The sequence below is a fragment of the Dermacentor andersoni genome, chromosome 4 (genome assembly GCF_023375885.2).
Source record: "Dermacentor andersoni chromosome 4, qqDerAnde1_hic_scaffold, whole genome shotgun sequence".
In the NCBI taxonomy this organism is placed as follows: Eukaryota; Metazoa; Arthropoda; class Arachnida; order Ixodida; family Ixodidae; genus Dermacentor; species Dermacentor andersoni.
The window spans coordinates 173,300,079-173,306,832 of NC_092817.1; positions in this window are offsets into that span (position 1 = coordinate 173,300,079).

The window sequence follows — 6,754 nt, forward strand, 5'->3', positions numbered from 1 at the left end:
GAGTGAGATATGTCCTGGGATGATCGAGGCAGTTCGAAGCTGGAGTTGACCCTCGATAACGAAGTGCAGATACTCACGTTAATGACCCTGTTCCTACTACTGGATTTCTTTGCTGGCGTGCTTCGTTCCGATGTGAGGAGCGTACATTCCAGAAATGGTGATGTGGCTCTATCTTTCAATTTTCAGGCGTGTCGAATAAGTTGTAGAGCCCGATCACCGGTAGTGCTGAAGATCACTGGCAAACAAAATCCTGGAACTCTCCGGTGTACTGAACGCCATTCCGTGCTCGTTGTTCTAGACTGACCAGAAAGGGAACCCCTGCGGTGTAGTGGTGGTCAGTCAGCCTCGTGCGCAAATTCGCAGTAGAAAGAAGTCTTCGTTCGTCCCATCGTTGGTTGCTGTGAGCGCGCCATATCTGGCTATCGAAGTGACAGCGCCTGTGCGCCGAGTACGTGACCGCTTCTGATCGGCTCTCCTGCTGCGCAACGAAGGTGCGGAAACTCATAAACGCCGGCGCACAGAAGAGGACGGTTGATTTACAGCGCACAGACTCGCTCGCTTCTGTGTTCACGCACCGCGCGGAAATCTCGGCCGGCCAGCCTGCCGAATGACGACACGAGTATGATATGTTTTTATACACCGAGGGCAGTCCGCTTGTAGGGGGCAGCGGCAAACGCTTCAACTCAGCACGGCAGCGGAAGCTCGTTGGCACATACCCTCTAATGACACGTAGTGGCGCTTTTGTACTTGAGAATTCCTGAGCCGGCTGTCATTGAATACAACATACTTCCTGTTTGCTTAAGTCGCAGCTACACGTTGCATACTTCTTCGCATAAGGCACGTAATTTTTCCAATTCAGTATCTACTACACACTGTAACGTGCTAAGCAGAGTGGCAATTTTAGCATCGGCTCGAAGCTTCGCCCTTGCTTCCGTAATTCACAGATGCCGGCGACGATTACTTCAGTGCAACCGCTACAGTGTGAACACGACTGCACACGGCGCTCACCGTGGCAGAAAAACGGAAAAGATAGAGGGACGTCCTTCATCGCCGATTTCCTTCACTAAAAAAGGTTTGTCATCTGAGTGCGTGGCAATGCGTCAGCTCACATTGGCCCGGAAGACGTGCCTGCATGCGGTAAAACTTTATGTTCTTGCGCTTAACACAACACAGCTTGCACATTTACTCGGTCATGGCGTATTCGCGCCAGGAAGGACACCTACTGAAAGAGCCTGCAGCGGAATGATGTTGTTTGATGGGGAGCGTGAAAAAACCTTGCACGGGTAATTTTCTTGGCGCAATTATTTCCTTGAATGTTCCTGCTAGCATGTGGAGTGGACGATGATGCGCAACATATTCGTTCGCCCACAATTGACACCGTCGAGGCTGGTGGGGCAGAATCTTGAGTATGCTATCTTGGAGAGCTCGGAAGCTGGGGTTCTTGATCGGCAGTGTACTTAATTCAGTGACCGCATAATACACTCGCAATACGTTGCCTGATTCATTAGTTCGTGCGGTTCGTAACAGAAGTACCGTTTAAGGAACGATTTGTAGAAAAATAAGTTGAGCCCACGAAGGCGTGCAGTACGCCCAGTGCCTATGGGTCTTCAGTCACGGTAAACAAGCTTGAATATTGCACACCGCCTGCCGTGCCTGCTTGCACAATTTCTCACTAAAACCCTAGTAGTACGGCTGGTGCTGTAGGAACAGAATATAATGAGGTCAACATTCGTAACACGTAGAACCTCAGAATAACCTATTTTCCCAAAGGCTCATTAAGACCAGTGCTGTCACTGCACCAGGGTCAGCAGCAGCCGGGGCGATGGCCTGCTGCGACACCCCACTCCACCCCACTCCACCCCCTTCCCCCGCTCTCTCATGTCGTTCAAAGAAGCACAATTTTAACCTCATGCCTTGCTTCAGCGTGGTGTCGGTTTTGCAGCTAACACCTAATAATTTTATTTCCTTTTGAAATGTTCGAAGTAATGTGTGCACCACACAGCTGCCAATTCAGCAGGACATCACATCGAAAGCGTATATTTAGGCGTTTAATTGTATTAACAAGCAGAAAAACAGGAATGGGCAATTTATATTATTGAGGGTCAAGAACACTTATTAAAAAATGAATAAATAAACAGAGCAAATATTTTCATCGGATGAATGTCAAGAATAACATTATAAAGATAAACGTGCACATACAACACAACAAATGCAAATTTTGAGCAGGTAGAAATATCTTAGGCGATATGCGTATACATGTGTATGCGCAGTGTATGCATAGCCACGTGCTGTGCACATTGCATACGTGGCCTCGTAGGTATGTACAAGAACTTCTTAGCCGAATTCTTGAAGTGAAATTGAAAGAGACGTCTCGGAAGAAGGAAACTTGAAAGGAGACGAAAATGAAGATGAACCAGAAATACTAGGTGAACAAGAATACAGTCTCAGTAGAACGTGCCGTATCCTGAAGGAGATTTCGTAAGAAAATTAAAACGCTCACTTCTACGAATATTCGCAATAGGCCCTGGTGGGGAAGTATTTCTGCTAGAGTTACAAGGTTCATCTGCGAAATATTTTATGTACCTGGGAAAGGCGACGTCTCTAAATTATATATCGATTTAGCTCCGCACAGGTAGCGGGGATCTTTAGAAGGGTGTGGCTCAAAAGCCACGGCGTCAAGGAGACGGAGCCTCCTAAAGATGACAGAAGTCTTCATCAGCTGCATCTGTTACGCAACCCACTTTCTCGAACATCAAGAAAGCGGAGCGTGACAAACTCGACACCATAATTAGAAGATGTACTAAGCGGGCACTAGCGCTTCCCATAACCACCTCAACGGAGGTGCTACACAGGATGGGTATGCACAACACATGACAAGAATTAACAGAGGCAGTCCGAATAGCGCAGCTAGAACGACTCAGCTAGTTAGAGACCCGGAGGACCATCCTTGGATGGATGAGCCTCCAGACTGACAGAGTCCAGCGCGAAAAAACATACATCCCTTCCGACATAAGGAAACATTTATTGATTGCACCATTACCGAGAAATACGCACCCCACACACAACAATTAACGCAGGGAGCGCAGAGCTAAAACCATAATAATAAGAATGAAAGATAAAAGAGCTGATGAGGTATAGCCTACGCAGACGCAACGTACGGTAGACATGGGGCCGCAGTCTCGGCTGTCGTATAGACGGTGACGGAATACCCAAAATCACGGCCTCTTCACGCACTAGACATGCAAGTACGGCTGAAGAAGTCGCGATAGCGCTCGCTTGCACTGGTACGCAGGCGAACATAATCATTAGCGATAGCAAAACAGCTATTCGGAATTTGCGTAAAGGAAGAATATCGGAGGAAGCGAGACGCATACTCCTCGGCAACCCAATTAATAGAAAGATATCCATTACATGGACACCCGCGCACGAATCTGTCCCAGGCAATGAGGCTGCGCACGAGCTGGCCCGAACTCTCTACCACCGGGCGGCTGCGGAACAGCCCGAAGGAAAGATACTGTAATCACATATCACGAAATCGCTGAACATTACAAATTTGAAAGGAGCAACCTCCCGTCTCCGGATTGGTCTCTCTCCTACAACGAGGCGCATATATGGAGGCGATTGCTAGCCGGTAAATACATCTGCCCATTTTGGGTCTATCTTACGCAGACAGGGGACGAAAATGTCGCCAAATGCAAAGATTGCGGCGAGACGGGTACGATAGACCGCATAATCTGTGAATGTGCCCGTTCCCCAGGGATCAGCCAAAACATAGATATATGCATATATATTAGAGAGGCCTGAGAGGTCTGGCTGCGGAGCGAAGACCCCAACGTCCAGCAACAAGCCATCGACCTGGCAGCCAAGGCCGTGAAGAACCAACTTCGCTAGCCCTTAGTTTGCGGGGCAATTCCTGCTCCCCCCTCGGCCTGCGTGTCGGGGCAGGGCTTAGAAAGCCCCTTTTTTGGTGGAAATGAAAGTTTTCCATTCATTCATTCCACGTTTTAAAGAACCCTAAGTCATTAAACTATTCTAAGCGCACACTTCTACGAATTTCCATTTCATGTTGGCTTTCCGAAGTGAACGCATAGTGCCCCCTGTTCCACACGACGAAATTATTCACGTCAATTCTTTGTAGAATAATTATTTTTCATTTCCCGTACCGCACTCCCCCCTCCCCCAGCTGCACCCCCATGCTGCGCAATATGAGCGATGACAGAGCAGCGGTAAGGGCGAAACATTCCTTTAGTGTGTTTACATATTTAAGAGAAAAAGAAACGCAGGTCTCTATACTCTACCCCTGCTCCTTTCAACGAGCTAGACGCACGTAGATGTATTTCAGCAACTTTTATCTAGATTACGTCAATATAGCCGAGCCTTTAAAAACACAAATCGAAACAAAGCAATAGATTATCCTTGACCGTTCCTGTGAAGTGGGAGTGGAGGGCCAAGTGTTTATCGATGGGACACAATAATCAGCCTCTTTCGCGAACTCAAAAAAAAAAATAAAAAAAAATATAGAACGCGATGCCCCTCGCACGAGGTACGTGCAGGCCTGAACTAGGAAGCGAACCCAACAAAAGGCGGTGTAAGAGCTCAAATTATCGGAAGAGAAAACGCCCGTAATTGAATTTGTATATAACACTATCGTATATTGTTCTCTCGCGTACGCCTCCGTCACCGTGCACCGGAAGTGCACCGTTGACTTCTTCACCTGGCACTAAGCACGATGTCGTTGGATCAAACCCCGGCCACGGTGGCCGCGTTTCGATGGCGGGGAAGTGAAAAAACAAAAACAAAAGACACCCGAGTATTTAGAGTTCGGTGCACGTTAAGGAACCCCAGGTGGTCAAAATTATTCCGGAGTCGCCCACTGCGGCGTGCCTCATAATGAGATCGTTGCTTTGGCACGTAAAACCCCATAATTCTTTTTTCACCTGACAAAGATAATTGCACGAAACAGGACAGCTTGAGCGCGAAAGGAATGTTGTTTCAGTGTTATCACAGTCCCGTTTAGTAAATTCACGTGACAATATATTGCCCCAAGATGGCGGGCGATGGAGCTATAACGAAAGAAAGCTGATTATGAAAACATAATCTCGCAGTCAAGGCTCAAGGAATATAATGACTAAAAAATATTAGACACGTGGCAACAAAAGCCTCGCTCTTTCAACCACTGTTTAATTTTCGAAAGGCACTTCACAAGAATAAGATGCATTGCAACTGCCGACACGTGGGATCCTAGTGCTTCCCTCACGAACTTTTGATCAGCGACGCGTCGCCTGCGATTTGTTTACGTTTCTGGTGCTCTGTAGCCAACGCGTATTTAAGGCAACGGTAACCGACCCCACGTTGAGAACACAAACACGTCGTCGCAAGAAACGGTTCGAGCGGAGAAGCACGGCGTCGCTCCGACGTCCAGTTCAGCGGTTGAGGGGGAGGTCACGCGTCAAAGTTCGTTAGCCCCTCTGCGTACGTAAGCTTGAAGTGACAGCGCCGTTTAGTTTGAAGATCGTTGGCAACTGTAGACCGTAGCCCAAAAGCTAAGCGCCGCTGTTGTTCCTGCGCCCACGATATATGTAGATGCTTGCCGACAACTCGACTTTGTCTTAAGTCATGGCCTAGAGGTGACACGTGGCGTTCGTCACTCCGAGGGACTGCGACACGAACCGTGTCCTTCATGTGAACGACGCTTCAGGTGCATCGGGTTCTGACAGAAGTGACTTATGTGCGTTCGAGTGGAGGGCTAATCCAAGCTGCCAGCGCATACTAGAAAAATAAAAGTCGTACCAAACAGTGAAAGGTAATAAAAGAAGGCAACACAAACACCAACAACTCGTATGGCACCCCATTGTGCGCAGAGCAATTTTTCCCCCTCCGAATGAAGCGTCAACTAGTCTAAACATTGGCATTCTTGATTGAGCAGTCAACGCGATTGCCCTATGAGGCTGATGCTCGCTCTTGGGAAGTGGTCTCGTTTTTTCCTGAAGGACACTCCTCACGCGGCTTTATGCAAGGGGTGCCTTCTAGAGAATGCGAATCTGGCTTACAATTAAGCTAGGACTCCGTGAGGAGCGAGACTCTGTCACGCACACGTGCCAGCAGACGCGTGCTTTCCTTAGACTTGGCTATCACTAACACTGCTTCGCCTTTCAGGCGAAACTGCAGCCCCCCCCCCCCCCCCCCCTCTCTCTCTGTCTCCCTCTCGTTTTTTTCTGGGAGTCCGAGTACGAGCGCTCTGGCCATGATTGCTGTTGATTCTGATTTCGAGTGAACCCGGCTGGGTCTCATTTCGGTTACTGAGTGAATTATACAGTGTTCCCCAACTATCATGCACCAAGGCTTTAAAGAAGAATGTTTGCGTTACTCGAAGAAAACCTAGGGCATATTGTTTCCAGTACGGTGGAGTAGCTGCCGGTAATTCTTTTGTTACTGATTTAATTTGGTAATTGCATTTAATTAACTAACTCGAGAAGCACTGTCCTAATTTTCAAAGTGTCAATGAGGCATTTGTAGGCACCCAAAGTGACATCTAACTGCGGTGTTTTGAGCGACGCACTAATCGCGTACTAATTTGTTTTGACTGGTAAAGAAACCCCACGAAATATGAAAAATATCACGTGACTGCGCTCCCACCCACACCATAAGGTAGCGCCCTCAAATAAGCTGATTGAACGCAACTGAATTGCCTGTCGCAAACCCGAAGAGACAGCGCATCACCTTGATAATGGTATACGGCAGGAGCATCAACAGC